This window comes from Spermophilus citellus, assembly GCF_964194105.1.
Source record: "Spermophilus citellus genome assembly, chromosome: 12".
Classification (NCBI taxonomy): Eukaryota; Metazoa; Chordata; class Mammalia; order Rodentia; family Sciuridae; genus Spermophilus; species Spermophilus citellus.
The window spans coordinates 73,794,977-73,813,751 of NC_138198.1; the positions used below are offsets into that span (position 1 = coordinate 73,794,977).

The 18,775-nt window shown below is 43.7% G+C and overlaps 1 long non-coding RNA gene across 1 annotated transcript; it reads right to left on the reverse strand.

Annotated features, from left to right (window-relative positions):
- Positions 1-4,691: 4,691 nt before the first annotated feature.
- Positions 4,692-8,614, reverse strand: LOC308631803. Its single transcript, XR_014018345.1, has 3 exons — positions 8,336-8,614; positions 6,817-6,944; positions 4,692-4,826 (listed from the first exon to the last, which is right to left on the reverse strand). It is a non-coding gene; the product is annotated as an uncharacterized lncRNA (long non-coding RNA).
- Positions 8,615-18,775: the final 10,161 nt, after the last annotated feature.

Sequence of the window (18,775 nt, forward strand, 5' to 3'; positions counted from 1 at the left end):
GGATTTGAACTTGCCATCCTCCTGGATGAGTCTCCCAAGCTGCTGGGATTACAGGCATGCACCACCATGCTCAGCACCTGAGTCTTTCTAAACTCAGGTCAGTGATTTTCAACATGTTATGGATTCCTTTCCTCCATTTTCCCTATTTAATCTTAAATTCTGTATTTTTACATCCAGGTCAGTGCATCACATGCACCCACAATTTTGTACAAAACTCCCTTACCCAACTAGAAAATGGGTTGCTGATGCAGCTGGAGCAGTAGTAGTCATGGCAACAGATATAGCCATCACGCATTGAGCACTTGCTGTATGCTGTGTGCTGTCTCAAACTTATGTGTATTAGTTAACTTACCTGTCACCAGCAAGGTAACCAAGACATGGAGGAGTGAAGTATATCTAATAATTTAAGAGTGAGAGAGTAGAGATGCAAGCCCAGGCCAGCTGACTTTAAAGTCCAGCCTTTTACATCTATACACAATGGAGTATTATGCAGCACTAAGAAATGACAAAATCATAGAATTTGCAGGGAAATGGATGGCATTAGAGCACATTATGCTAAGCGAAGCTAGCCAAGCCCTAAAAAACAAATGCCAAATGTCTGCTTTGATATAAAGAGAACAACTAAGAACAGAACAGGAAGGAAGAGCATGAGAAAAAGACTACAGTAAGCAAAGACGAATGGGGGGAGAGAAACGGAGAGAGAAGGGAAAGCACATGGAAATAGTAGGAGACCTTCAATGATACATAAAATTATAAGAGGTTATGAGGGGCAAGGGGGAGGGAAAAAAAGGGAGAGAATTGAACAACAGCAGGGGAGGTAGAGAGGGAAGATGGGAGGGGAGGGGATGAGAGGGGAGGGGGGATAGTAGGGGATAGGAAAGGTAGCAGAATACAACAGTCACTAATATGGCATTATGTAAAAATGTGAATATGTAACAGATGTGATTCTGCAATCTGTATTTGGGGTGAAAATGGGAGTTCAAAACACAATCTGAGTCAAATGTATGAAAGATGATATATCATGAGCTATGTAATGCTTTAAATAATCAATAACAAAGAAAGTCCAGCCTTTTATTCAATCAGTTATATTTTCTCAAATTGAAATTAGGCCCAAATATATTGCAAACATTTTCTCCTCTTGGCTGAATTTAAGAGATTTCTTCATTTTGGACAACTTCCACCTTCCTCTGAAGGCTCTGAACTTAGAGAGTCAAGGCCAACTCATGAAAGAAGACTTCTCAGGTCCTTTCAGGGTGGGCGATAGCGGCAGTGGGTGGGAATTTAGGAAAAGTCTTCGTTTGTAAGGGGCCCTGCACTCTTTCCAAGCATAACTCTCTCAGTGGGCTTGATTCTTGGTTCAGGAGTGCTGTGTGGCTCTTACCAGCATGGATTGTTGAGTGCAAAGATTAGAAGTGAGAACTTTATCTGTTTACTGCCAAGCATGTTGGCTGAGAAAATCGTTAGTTCAACATGTCAAGCAAATGTCAGGATCAAAGGCAATGTCCCAAGAAAATCTGCCCCAAACAACCCATTTTCTATTTGAGTAAGGTGGACCACAGATTTGTGTAGAGTACAAAACTGTGGGTGTGTGCAGATGCACTGACCTGGATGGAAAAATACAGAATTGAAGATGAAAGGAAAAATAGAGGAAAGAAATCCAGAACATGTTGAAAATCACTGAGTTTAGAAAGAGCTCAGGTTCTGGGCATGGTGGTGCATGCCTGTAATCCCAGCAGTTTGGGAGGCTGAGCCAGGAGGATGGCAAGTTCAAAGCCAGCCTCAGCAACTCAGCAAGACTCTGTCTCAAAATAAGGAAATAAAAATAAATAAAAAGGGCTGGGGACGGGCTGCTGTCATTACCACACCACAGCTGCATTCCTGAGAGTGGACAGAGGCTTCAGCCGGCCACTGGAAGATGGAGGTGATACCTGGGGATTGACTGGGGGTCCTGCTTCCTGTCCCTCTGCCCTTGAGCAGGAAACCGTGCTCAGAGGTGTCCCACCTCCGAGGACAATCTCTCCCTCTCTCCCTTCCCCAAGATGGAGCTCCCTAGTAGTAGTCAAACTAATCCCCACTTCCGCTTTTCTTTAGTTCTCACAGACAAAGGGGAAGTTGATAAGTTTCCTGAAGGAAGGGGCCATCCTCTGCCAGGACTCAAGGATCAGGCCCCTCTTCACCTAGGTGACAGCTCTGACGACATTGGAGGAAAGACAACCAGTCTCGATCAGAGCTTTAAAATTCTCACCAGTGGGCAAGTCTTAAATGGAAATGACTCAACTGAATTTCTGGTGATTTCAATGCCAAAGTGTTGGGCCAACATTTCTACCAGGGAAAAGATGGCTTCCAGATGAAGCATCTGGCCCGTGAGCTCACTTGAGCATATGTGTTTACCGTGTCCACATAAGTCAACGGTTTTATTGAGCACCCACCCTGTGCCCAGAACTGGACTGAATCAATTCCTTGTACTTGGCAGAAGCAATCCATGGGTTGGCCTTCAGCCTTGTGACAGCTGAGCAACAGGGAGGAGGAGACGGTCATGTTGAGAAGGGGGAGGTCCTGAGAATACTTCCAGTGTAGACTGTTCTGAAGCTCATTAGTAAAGCTGCTTCCTTATGTGACTTTTATTTCTAGTCTGACTTGGACCCTTTCCATAGATCAGCCAGGGGAGGGTTAAAAGGTCTGTGCGAATGGGCAGCTTGAAGATGGAGTGGGAGAAATCACAAAGAGGTGACCCTTGGATGTATGGCCAGTGAAATCTACTTATCTTTAAACCATTAACACACATCATACTTATTACATATCAGTCCCTGGTCAGTGTTACAATACACCCTCATTTTAGTCCATCACCACCCCAGGAAGTACTTTTACTCTTATCATCTTTCATTTGATGGATAAAAGATTAGAGGCACAGAGAAGTTACATAAGCTGCCTGAGTTTGCACAGATGTGGATTTTATTTGACCTACAACACGGACCAAATTCATTTGCTAACGTTCACCAGTTGGGAGACTTTGCACAAAAATCAGACCAAAAGAGTAGAAGATGGGGAGGAAAGAAGGGTGGGTGGTAGAGAGGAAAAGGGGAAATACTGGGGAATTAATTGGAATAAATTTTATTATGTGCACATGTGTCACAATGAATCCCACTCTTACAGATACTTTTAATGTACTAATAAAAAATACTTTAAAAATCTATATTTGTGATATTTCTTTTAAAAACCGGAAGGTCTGGTAACACTGGGCTCTATGGCAAGCTGAACTCAGCTATAAAATGTAAATACTTATTAGCGAGACGCAGAAGAAGCCACACAACCTGTTTTGTACCTTCTGTGAAGTCCCCCACTCTTGTCTCTGCAGGCCCTCTGCAAAACAATGTTTAGGAAAGATCCTCCTGAGATGAAGATGAGACCATGTTCTAAGAGAAGATTCAATTCCCTTCTGGTGGGATTAGGTAATGTCATCATCCAATAAGTGACGAGACCAAAGACCAAACAAATCTCCAGATCAAAGGTGCTCTTCTCACAGAATTGAGCCGCTGAGGTTTGCAGGATTCCCAAAGGTGGAGGTGCATGAATAAAACGTGCTCATTACCTTAATAAGAAATTATTCCTAAGAACCCTTATGATCCCGGTAACTATATAATTTACTGTCAAAACTAGGACGCAGTTAAGTGTGAACATTTCTGTTTATTGCATCTCATCTCCGCATCTACCCTTCATTGCCTGCTCTGAAATAATACAGAGGATCCCTTTGCCAGCTAGAATGTGGTGGTGCTTTGTCAGGACAGCATGCTGGAGGGACATTGGAGGAGGGAGGGCTTCTCTTCTGGATTCTTTGGGGCTCCTCAAGCTTTGGTAGTATGTGGTTTCTCTGGCCTTGAGTTATGGCTGACCATACCAAGTAACCAGCAACTTCCACCAGGACCCCCGCAAGCAGGTTGCAATTGAGTGCTTCCAGGGAGGTACCACTTTGTGAATGACCTCTCTGGAAGCCCCTCCTGGCTTTGCCACAAGATTCCGAGTCACAGCACCTCCTCGAGGTTAACTTCCTCCCTGACTCCCATTCCAGAGGCAGAGTTCTGTCAAGGTCCATCTGTTTAGCACCACGGTGATCAACTTCTCATCTGTTTAGCACCACGGTGATCAACTTCTCTGCCATCCCACTAACCACGGTCAAGTCCTCTCCAAGAAGTCCGGGGAACTCAAGCCTGGGGCAGGGGTGGTTGAGGCTCTTTCTTGAGGTCCCTACGTCAGACTTAGGAACAGGGCTGCTCCTTCTACCCTTGACTCTTCAGAATTCTCTTTACCTCTGACTAACCAATTCCCTATTATTCCAGTCTCATATAACTAATAATTTATATTGAAATTTCCCTGTCAAACTTATTGTGCATTCTCTGTCTCATGATTGGACCCTGACTGGCATGATCCCAGGAGATAAGATTTGCAAAACTGGGACCTGAGGATTGGTTTGGTGGTGCCCTTTTATTTTCGATGCCATTGGTTCGAGTCCAACACTGAGGTCATTAACAATGAAAAATGGGATGCTAGTAAGCCAAGCTCAAGGGGTTTCACAAATAGCCAAGTCCTGGCCTGTGGAGACTACCATGAAACATAACAGAAGCATGTCTCCTTCGCTTCTCCCGTATGGTAATGATGATCACTGTAAGGAGTCCGGTATAGCATGGAGTCTTTTGAGTATGCTTGGAATTGCATAGGAAGCTAAAGGCAGGCCCTTTAACTTGCAGTTCAAATCATGGTCTGAGAACTGAAGTGCTTCCAAGATAGCCTTAGAGAATCTCTTCTTTCTTGTGGTCACTGGACTCATATTACTGAAAATTAAACAAAATATAACCACACGGGTTACTCAGCTACAACAGTTGGACTCACAGTCTTGCCAAGCTACTAATGTAAAAGCCAAGCCATTGATTGGCAGGGAAATAGGCTCCCAAAACAGAATGGGAATAACCAGTTTGATGGATTATCAGAGGAAATTAACATCTGAGGCTCACTTACCAGTGAGTGGCTTACCACCCAGTGTCTCATTTTGTTTGCATGCTTACCCCGGGGCAGATGCTTTTGAAAGGGGGTGTCCATTCACTTCAAGACCCTCCTAAACCACCTCATGTTATCACTAGATCAAAAATGAGGTTCATATCTTCAAGACTTTAGGTACACATTATGACCCAGGAAGAAATAAATTACATAACAAAAAGACTACAAGGCTTTGTATGTACCTACAGAAACCTGGTGCTATAGCTTGGATATGGTTCAAGTGTATCTCTTAAATATTCGTGTGTTGGAAACTTGGTCTCCCATGTGGCAATGTTAAGAGATGGTGGAATCATTAAGGTGTGGGAGGTCATTAGATCACTGGCAGCACACCCTTGTAAAGGATTATCTTAAGACACCAGTCACTCTTTGGCTTCCTGTTCTGACATGCATGTGATTTCTCACACAGGTGCTCCTGACATTCTGATGCTATCTGCTGTAGATCTTCACCAAAGCTGAGCCAATGCTGTTGTCATGCTCTTCAGCCTCTAGATCTGTAAGTTAAATAGACCTCTTTGGAAAAAATAAAATACCCAGCTTCAGGTATTTTGTTATAGCATTAGAAAATGAATAAATACACCTGGGGGACATTTGCGGGACTGAACTCTAAAGTTGCTAGACTAGGAAGAGAAGAATAGTACAATATAGATTGGGACAGATTCATTTACCAGAGATTCTGCATCTCATGTGTCAGCTTGTGTCACTGGAGGTTGTTCTAAAAGTTTACTTGTTTGGCTGACTAAAATGGAGACCCAACATTGGCCTACATTTAATGAAGTTGAGATGTCTGAGTTTCCCTGGCACAAGGTGGAGGAGGTAATGCAGGACTTACAGAGATCAGAACTTGGAACTGGATTTTCCTTGTGTGATCTGCATGCTCCCCACTCCCACAACTACTACACAAAGCTCTTGATGATACTGCTTTTACTAATGCATTGAGAAATACCTTGCCTATAAGCAAAGAGAGATTAAAGTGTTTTAATTTATTAAGGTAATACCCTTAATAAATATCAGAGCCTGGACATGAACTCTAATTTTCAGTAACAGGTCAGGTATGACTGCAGAGGGTCTGCCCATCCAAAGTTTCCCCCACCCCCTGATTTCAGCGACACTGATGGAATCCTAGAGCTGCAGGGGTTCAGTGGTTGCACTTCCCTGAAAGACAAGGTAGATCCAACTACTGGGCTTGGTTGTCCCTGGACAGCAAGTATCAACTGGCAACACTATGGGAATTGTCACCCCCTTAGGATTATCAATAAACCATTTAGGGCAAATTCAGAGAGCAATATTTGAAGTGTTTATAAATGACGACTTCTGATTGGGGTCTTTCAAGTGGTAACTAACCATCCCTGGAGTATGGATTTCTAATTTGAAGAGTACTTCAAATGTTAACTGAGTGTGTCTAGGGAGTAGATTAAAATTAAGTTATACATGCATATGTATCACACTGAATTTGCTGAAGTATTTTCAATTATAGGCATTATAATCAACATCTTTTCTCTTGTGATAGTAATCAGCTACAGTGATTGACAGCTGCCTCTTTGGATGGGACATGCATACTCCATTTCACCACAGTCCCTACCACTCCCTAAAGTCTTTCTGGGGGCAGTATCAGTTGCCATTTGTCATTATGTTGGCTCTGTCATTTTTCTCACAGATCTGTAAAGAGGAAACTGAAATATTGACTGTACTGTATCTCTATCAAAAGAAAAGAAATGAAAAATCAACCTGTGAAAGTTGTATATTAAGAAACAGGAAGATTATACTTACTCTTTGTAAAGGGTACATATTTTTTTGCAATTAATACGCAAAGCAAAGCAAATTCATTTGTTCTTCTAAAGATGGCTGTGACATTGTCTCCCATTCCACATGCTCTTCTGTAATGTGACTGGCCACCTCTGGAGAACAGGTGAACAGAGAAAGAAACAGAGGTGAGGTATTTTGCTCAGAGGTCATCAGCTCACCTGCAGCACAACCAGGTCCCAGACCCCCTTTTTTCTCACTCCAGTTATAGCATTCACCGGAGAGTAGGCTGCACAGACAGGGAGCCTTAAAACCTCATTCCTAGCATGGTGCCTGGTGGGCAAAGTCAAGCTTGTGGGCAGAGGGGAGAGGTTGAATCTATGTTCAAATTCAAAAGAGCAGATGGGAGATAAAGGTAAAGGTAAGAAAATCAGATGCAAGAATGCAGAGTGAAAAATATGGAAACTTGAATCTGGGCTGAGTTTAGTGACTGGCTTGTTGATAAAATGTGCAAGTAACATTGGGGCTGGTCCCCTCTGAGTCCAGTCAACCCAGGGATAAGCTGTTATTGTTAACCCTCAAGTATTAGGTGTGGTTCCTCATGCACCAACTGACAGATAATCAATACAGAATCCAGTATTCAACAGTTCTGGGTTTTCCTCTTGTTTCTTTTCTGCCTGTGCCCTGTGGGTTGTGAGCCTGAGTTTTCCCATGCAGAGTTTTGTCATTGTAGGAGCCTGGTGCCACGCATGTTTCTCAGCTAACCTTCATCCATCCTGAACGTTCAGCATGCGTTCAGCTGGTTTTGCTTGAACACTATTTTCTTGGAGGAACCAAATCCATTTCTGGCCTTTCTTCACCTTTCTAAATGCCAGTGATAAACCTATGTGGTTTCTGAGCCTTCCAGGTGCACCGCACACCCAGAGAGGTGTGCAACTTATGTTTAGGATGGACAGTTTTATTTTTTTTCCATGTTAACAACTAGAGTTGTTTCATGTTTATCAAAGACTTTTACAAGAAGTTAAATGATGCTGTTTAACTTTAGAATTTCTAAAGGGTATAGTGGGCTCACTGTGGATGTACCATGGTGGGGTAGATCCTAGGTATCTGTGACTATCACCCAGGAACCTATCATTATGACAGGGCAGGGCTGGGACCCTTGGGAAACTGAAGCAGTATGAAGACCCTACTTCAAACCATGATTCTTGCCACCAAGTCAAAGTTTTCAGATATATCACTCAGAGTAAAAAACAATAAGTTTATTTGAAGGGATGGGAAAGGTGAAAGGGAGACAATCTCAAGGGAGAAGGTGGGTCCTCTCAGAGAGGAGAGGGACAGCAGGCTTCTCCTGCCCTCCAGTTTTATTGGAGGTCCCAGGGAAATTCCCAGGGAGTCCCATTCAGGTTCACCTCTTGACTTTTGACTGACAGCAGGATGTCATCAGACCTTCAACTCCCCATTGCTGTGACAGCTCTAGATAACTTAGCCCATGTTGACTGGTTCTAATTGGATTCTTAACCATAAAATATCAGCTATAAATTCTTACAGATTTCATGGTTGGGAGAAATTATCCTTATCTCTCCGAGTTCTGCAATCTAGTCTGTGAAAAGGGCCACAAAATTCTCCCCACTTCAGTGTAACTCAGGTTCTTCTTATTGACATTATTTCAGGCCTGCATTTCTCCTGCAGAGAACAGGTAGTTTGCTCAGGATGTGATATAGCCTGTCCACTTAGGCCAGGAAGGGCTGCAGGTAAATTGCTTCCTGGAAAAGAAAGCACATGGGGTTCAGCACAGTGGGCCCAATTTATAGAATTATTCCCCTAACTCCGTGTCCCTGCCCCTCATATCTGTCTGTCCCCTGTAGCTAGGAGCCACCATTCTTCCAGTTCTCTTCCCCCAGCTTAGCACGTCTCTCCCCTGGCCTGTCTTTGCTCCTGTCTTATACCCCATGATCTGGTTTTTGATCTTCTTGTCTTCATCTCCAGTCTGCCTTTTTGAATTTAAGCACTGACTTAGTTTGTCTTTCCCTCCACAAGATTCTCTCGACTACCAGGTACCACAGGGGAAATGGAGCCAGCCTCTGGAGCCTACTTTTCCATACTCCCACTTACTAGGAGTTGGAAGAATCGGGAATGGGACCTGCTTGTGCTACCTGCTTCCAGGGTGTGCTTTTTCACAGAGCTAGAGAGGGAGGGGGTTCCACAAGAAATGCATTTTATCTTTTTTCTTCTCTGTATCCCATTTGTTTTTTTTCTTGACCTTAACTTTTTCAGAAATCCCAGTGAATATCTGCAAAGATGAAGCCCAAGCTTGTTTGTAATTTCAGTGTTTCAAAAAAAGCAATTGCTTCATCCATCATCCATCATTCCACCCTAATCAGATCGAGATCACATAAACTTTTTCATAACTGGACAAAACAGTTGAGTTCAAATAATGCCTTTACCAAGACCCTAATCTATGGTTCCAAACAATTAAATAGCATTCCTATCAGAAAAGGCCATCTTTTTCCTGCCGGGGGCCAGCAGGCCCTAGGTTGGGGGAGTAGCACACAGACAGGAAGCCACTCCTCTTCCTCTTTCTCCACCTGGCCTCCTTGCCAGGACTCACTCCGGAAAAGACCCTGGTTGTCCCAGCTGCTCAGTGAGACCAATGGGCAGTGCAAAGCAGCTGGTGTCACTTGAGGTCTGGCCTCTGCACAGAATCCGGTCACCGAGAGGCACCCTCCCCACTGGGGCGTTTATCTCATTCTTTTTCCTGAGACCCAGCCCCGCCAACCCAGCTCACAAAAGCTATCAGAATTCTGCTTCTTCCCCTGCAGATATGCATGGGAACAACTTTGAAATATAAAGACTTTAAACAATGAACATTGTTTGACATAGAATTAGGGCTAAGTCCTGAGCAAACAGCTGGACCAAAATACATCTTTATCTGCGACTGTCTCTAATTTAAACAAGGCATAAGATGTTTGTTCAAAACCCAGCCAGTATCTGGCTGTGCCTTTCATTATGAATTCCACCCCGATCCTTCTGTCAGCAGCTGGGAGACAATGACGTCTTTTTCTGAAAGTCGGTGACTTTTTTCTTCATCTCAGGTTGTTCCCCTACCAGGAGCAGCACCACTCAGTTGTCTGAGGGCTGTGGTTGTGTTCTGCCCACGTTCCCCAGGCAGCAGTTCTCAGTTGCCCCCTGTGCAAAGGGGGGCACAGAGCGAGTGGGGCTGCTGCTTTCTGCCAAGCAGGAGACTGTGCATTTAGCTAGCTGGTTTCCTAGGCCTTTCTGATCTCTGGTTCCATTTTAATTGAATTCTCTGCAGAATATGCCAGGGAACAACTTACCTGGAGGAAGTCCTGGGTGTGATATTTACCTGTTATTAACAAAGCGAGCGGGGAGTCCCAGGAAAGCCATGCAAGGGAAGCAGGGAGGGAGGTAGTGCTGCCCCTAGACAGTGGCTGTCAGAGCAGCCCAGAGCAGGAGGGGGCCTGGTCCTGGGACTGTGAGTTAGACCCTCACAGAGGAAAGGATAATGGCCCTTTGATGGCATGGATTCATTTTGCTCCCCTTGGTTTTTTGTCTCACTCCACCGTCAAGAGCGCTTCCTTAATATTTCCTGGCCTCTTCCAGATTAAAGGAGAAGGTAGCTGACTTTTGTGTAAGCAGGTGTGCGGTTTGCCATTTACACACCTAGATACCTGCATCATGGAAGAGGGTTCTCAGTACGATTCTCTGGCCCTGAAGAGCCCACATCTAATGACTCTCTGAAAACCCCACAATAGAACAGAATAAGAAGCATTGCAGGAGGAGCCATCTAAATGAGGGACAATGATTGGTGGCCTTCTGATGTCTTTTTTTCACTTTGCTTGTAGTACTCTCATTTCTGAACCTTGTCATCTTCAGTGCCAGTTTATGAAGAGTTCTGGCAAGTGTCCCAACCGCAGGGGCCTCCTCATACTGGAATGCCAGAGGGCTGAACTTCCCCAGGTGTCGCACACATTTAGAAGCATTTCAAGGGAATGGAACATGGCTGGTGGTACAGAGTAACAAGGGCGTAAATAATAAGGGACCTAAGACGTGGGTGTTGTAAATATGTCAAGTGCCCCTTCATGCTCTTGGCCTATGGGCTTTTCTGCCTGCCTGACTGTCACAGGGACTGGACTAAACTTAAGGGACAGGCCCTGTATGGGGCATTTATGATGTTTTCTTGATAAGGAATGGTGCTTGGTTCTATACAAATGGTCGTAATTATTAAGTGCACTGATCACAAGTTAGTAGTTCAGCAGGAATATTCCTGTTCCGTTCAGCAAGCACCCTGAAAACCAATACATTGCTAATTATAAATGTGGGCTGCCAAAAGCCCAGCTTCCTTCTATTCTTCTTACATCCTGCAGATGGCCAGACTTAGGAACTAGTCATCAGATTCCCCTGCAATGGCAGCTGGTGGCCTGATAAGTCAGTGTTTGGGGTTTGGGCTGAGAAGCTGTGAGACTGAGTCTCTCATCACAGTGTGGTTCTCTCTCTAAATGATCATAGCATGTCCTTTTTGTCTTGGCCAAAAAGAAAAAAAAAAAGTGCATAGCTCTATGAGTTGTTGTGGAGCCCCACAATGGAGCACTCTAGGCAAATAATGTGGCCTTTAAGTTCCTTGGGCATCCCTAGTTTTGCTATAGTTTTGTCCCCAAGGACCTTCCCTCCTTTAAGTGTGACTTCCTAGAATTAGAATTAGAGAGGGCTGCTTAAAGGTTGGATGTTGATCATTTCATCCGCCTAGAGGCAAGATTATACATAAGCATGGGGACTTGATCTAGAATAGCTTTTTTAAAAATCAGAGCCTGCACCTACTAGAAGAAAAGGTAGGCCCAACACTTTTACATAGTGGCACAGGAACTGACTTCCTGAACACAAGAAATTTAAAAATCAATGGGATCATATCAAACTAAAAAGCTTCTTCACAGGGAAAGAAACAATCAAGAGCGTGAAGAGAGAGCCTACAGAATGGGAGAGAAATTTTTACCACCTCTACCTCAGATAGAGTATTAATTTCCAGGATATACAAAGAACTTAAAAAGCTTAACACACACACATACACACATACACACACACACACACACAAACACACACAATCCAATCAATAAATAGGCAAAGGAACTGAACAAACACTTCACTGAAGATATATGAATGATCAACGAATATATGAAAAACTGTCCAACATCTGTAACAATTAGAGACATGCAAACTAAAACTATACAAATTACTATTCAAAGTATACAAATATACAATATAATATACAAACTATATAAATTACATGACTCCAGTCAGAATGGCAATTACCAAGAATACAAGTAACAAAAAATGTAGGCGAGGATGTGGGGGAAAATGTACACAGATACATTGCTGGTGGTACTGCATGTTGGTGTAAGCAATCTAGAAAATAGTATGGAGGTTCCTCAAAAAACTAGGAATGGAATCATCATTTGACCTCATTATCCCACTCCTCAGGACATATCCAAAGGATTTTAAGTGAGCACACTATAGTGACACAGCCACATCAATGCTTAGAGCAACACAATTCACAACGGCTAAGCTATGGAACCAACCTAGATGCCCATCAACAGATGAATGGATAAAGAAATTGTGGTCTACACACACAATGGAATACTATTCAGTTAAAAAAGAATGACTTTATGTGACTTTATGACATTTGCTGGTAAGTGGATGGATCTGGAGACTTTCATGCTAAGTGAAATAAGCCAATCCCCCAAAACCAAAGGTCGGATGTTTTTGCTGATATGTGGAAGCTAAACCACAATAAAGGGGAAGAAAGGGAAGAAGAGAAGTTCAGTAGATTAGACAAAGGGGAATTACAGGAAGGCAGGAGGAATAGGAATAGGAAAGACCATAGAATAAGTCTAACATAATTTTTCTATGAACGCATATGAAAATACCTAAGTGAACCCTACCATTGAGCCTACCCACAAGAATGGGATCCTAATTAGAGTAACATATGTCATATGTTGCATAATTTTATCAAGATGGATTCTACTGTCATGTATAACTAAGAAGAATGAATAAAATAAAATTTAAAAAAATTAAAGCTTGGGATCAACTTTCCAGAAATATGGCAATTGCCTTCCCCTTAATGTACACTGAGTCAACTAGACCTCTCCCCTCCTCTCTGGGTACAGAGCATTGAAATTATGTCTTTCACAGTCCTGAGAGAACATAGAGGGTTAATGTTTTTCTTTTTTACTGTTGTTCCTATTTACTTACTTATGTTGGCACTAGGGGTTGAACTAAGGAGAACGTTAGCACTAGACTACAAACCAGTCCTTATTTTTTTTTTTTTAAGTTTGAGACAGGGTCTTGCTAAGTTGCTTAGGGCCTCACTAAGTTTCCCAGACTCACCTTGAACTTGCCACCCTCTTGCCTCAGGCTCCAGAGTAGCTGAGATTATAGGCATGTACCACTGATTATTTTTAATGTGATGGGAAATTTAGTAGGCTGTAGGTATTCAGCAGAGAATCAAAAGATAAGACATAATTGTTTTGGTCCCTGTTTCTGAGAGAAGTGGAAGGACTAAAGAGGTGGAGTGAAAAATGTGCTTTGGAAGTCCTTTTACTTCCCTGACTGTGGAACTTTGAGTAGGTTTCCTAATCACTCTGGCCTCCAACATTTTTTTTTTTCTGTAAAAGGAGGCACATATCAGGGACTTTCTAATCATTCTTATTAAGTCAAATCATTGAACAGTTATTGCTTGTCCTTTCATGCCAGGCAAAGGTTCAGCTATTAAATTCAAGAAATCAAAAGAGCATGCACTCTCTGCCCTCAAGGGGCTTGCATGCAGAATGGGATATGGTCAAGTGCTTGAGCAAAGAACCCTATCTCACAACAAGGTGGATGCAGAAGTCGGCTGTCCAGGTCCCCATCAGGAGAGAATCTGCAGAGAGCCACCTCAGCCAAGGTCTCCCCCTCCTGGGCAGCCAGGCCTTCCTGACTCAGCCAGGCCATTGTTGGAGGCCTGAGTTGCATTTTGTCCTCTCTTACCCATTTTTGCTTTTCCCATCTGTTATCCACATCTTACCTTCCAAAATCCATGTCAGCACCTCCTTCCAGGGAACCTGACTGCCATACAGGTGAGGGGAGGCATGCAGAGGTCATCGAGGAGTTTGAGTGGACAGAGTAGCTAGGCAAGGCTTGGAGCCCATTCTGGTTACTTCCGCCACTGCTGTTTTGCTGGTGAATGGCTGGACTCTGAATACCCCCGTCTTAGTTTGGTCTCCCAAGACAAGGACCAGAGCACATGAACTTCATTCCTTGAGTGATGCCAGGAAGCAAGAGCAAGATGTGGGAGAGTCAAGGCAGGAAACAAAGAAAACCCCATGGTTTGCCCAGGTGACCTGCTTAACCCTGTGGACAACTGGGGCTCAGTCCCCCTGGGGACCAGCCAAATGACATAAATGTGTCTCATGGTTTTCCTTCTCCTTCTTTTTGTTCACTGACCAATTCTAGTTGGATAAGTGTTACCAGCCCCCAACCACCATGGACCCCAAGCTGTCTTCTTCATGGGCTGAGCAAGCTCTGGGAGCTTTAGGGTAAAAACCTGAGGCTAAAAAGAGTGCAAGACGCAGTGGACACTTGAAGCATCCCCATAGGCAGTCCGATACCCACTGTCCCTCACAGTAGCAAGGAAAATGAGACAAAGTCAAGGTCAACACAGTCTAACTGTCCCATGCTTGAGTCATTGCCATTATCTACTCAATGGCTACCCCAATCTTCCAATCTTCCTGTGGGGTCACAAATGACAGAGGCTCAGCTGAGCTTTGGACAGGCTGTGATAACTAGGCAGAGGGAGCAGCAGCCATGCCTTGCCCTGGCCTTAGCATCTGGGGAAGTTCAGGCCCTTGTCCGTGGTTCCAGGCAGAATGTGCTGTGGCTTTGTGTTCATGTGCAGGGAGCCAATGACTTGGGTCCAAATCCTGCTTTGGACACTCATTTGTTATGAGACTCCCACCACTTACTTATCCTGTCTCCTCATTGATCAGAGGGGGTATGTAAAAGTGCTTCCCCTAGAGGGTGGTTGTGAAGCTCCTATGAAATCAGGCCTGGAAACTACTTTGCCCAGGAATGGAAGGGCGACTGAGGCCATACAGGGTAAACAGCCCTTAGCCAATGGAATGGAACCAGAAGTGTTTCAGTGCCATATTTTTTAAAATTTTGGAATATTTACATATACATAGTGAGATATCTTGGAGATGGGAATAGGGCCCAAATCGAAACATAAAATTCCTTTATGTTTCATATGCACCTTAGAGCCAAAACGTGATTTTATACAATATTTTCAGCACACCAGTGTATGGACTGTGACCCACCACATGAGGACAGGTGTAGATGTTTCCACTTGTGGCGTCAGGTCAGCGCTCAACAAGTTTAGGATTTTGTCATGTGTTGGATTTCAGGCTGGGGGAATAGGGAAGCTCACCCTGTACTTGTTAGCTGTCAGCATTATTTGATCTTACCATGAGCATCTTTCCTGCATTGGAGGTTTGAGCACGGTGCTTCCTTCAGCCACACTACTGAAGAACGTCACTCTATTGTCATTATTTCCCCACAATTGCAACACAGGAATGTTGCTGTTTTTTCCCCCACAATTGTGAGAGGAAGCAGAAGTGTTTCCTTCTCATCTAGTGTGTACAAGAGGCAGTGTTGACATAAAGAATAGCAGGCACCCCTTCCCCACCTCAAGCTTCTTGGGCAAGGTCCCTTGTTAACGCAGACCCCTCTGAGGTCACTTACATCTCTAATTGCTTCAGGATAACTATTTTAATGCTTGCACCAAAATCACCCTTTATGCTCCATGAAACAAAACTGTTTTAAAGGCATCTTTCAGCAGCTTTATTTGTGTTGACTAAATTACTTATTCTACAATAAACCTGATGAGAGGCATGCTTCATTATTCTTGAGTTCTACCCTAGCAGAAATATAATAATTACAGATGCAAGCACTTCTGAGGGACTTGAATCCTTTCACTTCTTCCTTTCCTCTCAGCACATGGCTTTACCCTGGATGCAGACATCCCTGTCTAGGGTCCATTTGTAGAAGGAGATTGCCCTCTTCAGTCTCATGGCTTTCATCAACACTCTGAAGGGTATAAAAGCAAAACAACAAGAAGCAAATAGTAATGCAAGACAGTTAAAACCAAGGACTCTGAACTCAGGTTCAAGGACTTACCATGACTTTTGGGAAGGAATTGTACTGGGGTTAGTAATGTCCATCCCATTGTGTAAAGTGCCTGGCTCGTCTGAAGCTGGAAGACAAGTTTAGTTTCAACTGGAATGGTGTCGTGCAACTCACAAAGCTTTCTAATTTAGACACATGTGTCTGATGGATCATATATAGCATGTTTGGGGTTTGAATTTCAAAACCCGACTTAAAGTTTTCAAACTTCCCTTCATAACAGATATCTTCCCCAACCTATCGGTACGTAGGGATAAATCTAGAATATGATCAAAGGTCACAGTATTTTCAAATATTGTCTAATATTTATTACTTTTATTGTTAATTACTATGCCCAGGCACAACAAAGAAAATTGTGTTTGTTGGATGGGAGCTGGGAACAGTCTGGAGGGAGGAGCCCAGAGCTCCTCTGCTGTCTCTGGCTCAGGAATGATGATGGAAAGATCCTTCCCCAGGGGAAGGGGCAGGCTGGATAAAAAGAGGTCTGCTCTAAAACACTGCAAAAGAGGCAAAAAAAAAGAGTTTGGAAGCAAGTTGTGAGGATGCTCCATCTTCAAGTGGCTTGCTCCAAGCCTACATCCACTTGGTGGACTTTGGTTTTCATCAATTAAGGAAAAGTCAGTAGCTTGGAATCTGGGTTCTGGGTATTAGGACCTCAGCCTATGATGGTGGGTGTTGGCTCCCACTTAGCCATGGAGCCTCCTGACCCTTTCCCACGACCTGGGACCACTGTCTCCCTGTGTTTCTTCCTTTTTTAGGGTAGATGAGGTTGTGCTACGTGGGCTAGGTGATTTTCAAGGACAGCCATTCCCTAAGTTTATCCTTAAATGATATTTCAGGGGTTGGGTTTTGTAATTGTACACTCCAATATCAGTCCTTTTTTTTTTTAACTTTGCAGATGAAAAAGAGAAGAAACCAAGGAAAATCGTGTATATGTATGACCAGCCCCAAAGGGGAGCATATCATTTTGCCCAAACTGTTGGCTGGAATTCAATTACATTCCAACCTGACTGAAAGGGAGATTTGGAAAGGAAGTTTTCCTGAGTGCAGGAAAAGTGGGTACCTGTACTGGTGAGCACAGGCCAGTCTCTGACACCCTTAGTATTAAAGAAAGCTGTTTTCCTTTGGGAATAGTTAGCCAATGCTTTTCTCTGCAGTAATCTCAGGAAGCTTGCAAAGGCGAATTAAGGCTCACAGGAGTTAAGAAAATGTTCAAGATCACAGAGATAAAAGTAGAAGCATATTGTTTTTCCAATGCCCAATTGTACGCGTTGGTATAGGCTCCGTGACAGTACAAGACCAACCTCCAAATCTCAGGGGCTTAAAATGCAAGGGTCTATTTCTCATTCCAAATTCCACCATGATCTGGCCTCCCCTTTTCAGGTCACTTGACCTCCTGGCTCCAACCTCTTACCATAAGAATCCATGATGATGTCAACTGGGGAAGAAAGCGTAGGAAATCTGCACACACTGATCCATAAATGCTTCCACCCTGAAGTGACCCACATCACTCATGCTCACACTTGGGCACAGCTCAGTCAAGGGGCAGATAGTGGGATCTTCCCCGATGCTCAGGAAGGGGAAGAGACACTGTGGGTAACATTAATGTTTCCTGCCTCTGAAGAGACTGAGACTTACGGAGGCTGATCAGGCCAAATTTCAGCTGGCTGCTGACACATGGCCCCTCTGGATTTTAAGACATGGCAAGTATCAGTTTCTGTAGGATTATGTTTTGTTGGGTTTAGAGATTGAACCCAGGAGTGCTTTACCACTGAGCTATGTCCCTATCACTTTTTTCTATTTTTTTACTTTGAGACAGAGTCTTGCTAAGTTGCTGAAGTTCTAAGTTGCTGAGGTTGGTTTTTATTTATTTATATTTATTTACTTACTTGAGGGTACTGGTCATTGAACCCAGGGGCACTCAACCACTGAGCCACACCCTCAGCCTGTTGTTTTGTATTTTATTTAGAGACAGGGTCTCACTGAGTTGCTTAGGGTCTTGCTAATTTGCTGAGGTTGACTTTGAACTTATGATCCTTCTCCTGAGGCTGGTTTGGAATTTATGATCCACCTGCCTCAGCCTCCTGAGTTGCTGGAGTGGGTACCTAAACTGGTGATCACAGGTATGTGCTACTGTGCCTGGAACCAGTTTCTGTAGGATTATGAATTGAAAGGAGAGTGGCTAGAGCTGACAAGGCCTGCCTTTCCCAACCTGTAAGCAGTTATCCTGTGTGTGTGGTGGAAAAGAGTGAGCACAACGGGCACAGAGGGGCAAAGCTAAGACAGACAGACACACAGATACACGCATCTGAGAGAGGCTATGATGTCAGGGCTGGGAGCTTAGATCCAGCCATATCTGATCTAACTCACCCTGGGCCACGGGAGTAACAGGACCCAGTAAAAACCTGGCCCTTCCTGTTGGATCTTTGACCTGATTGGAATTGAGTTTCCCCCCACTGACAAGTGAAAACATTCTGATTCATGGACTCTGGATCTATAGAATTCTGGAGAAACGATCATTTTCCAGGTCAGCTCTGACAGGAAGCATATTATAGGATATGCCTGTCCTGTGAAACTTAATCCTATAGTGCATGAATCTTAACTTAGTTTTTGTTCTTTTTTTAAAAAAATAGTCAATTTAGAAAAATAAAACCTGGGAGGTCTTTTGTGAAGAGAGGTGTTAAGATGCAATTGTACACTCCTTTCCGGCCCCTGAGATGCTTGGGTGGGGAGGTAATCAGGCTTTGGCAGTGTGCGT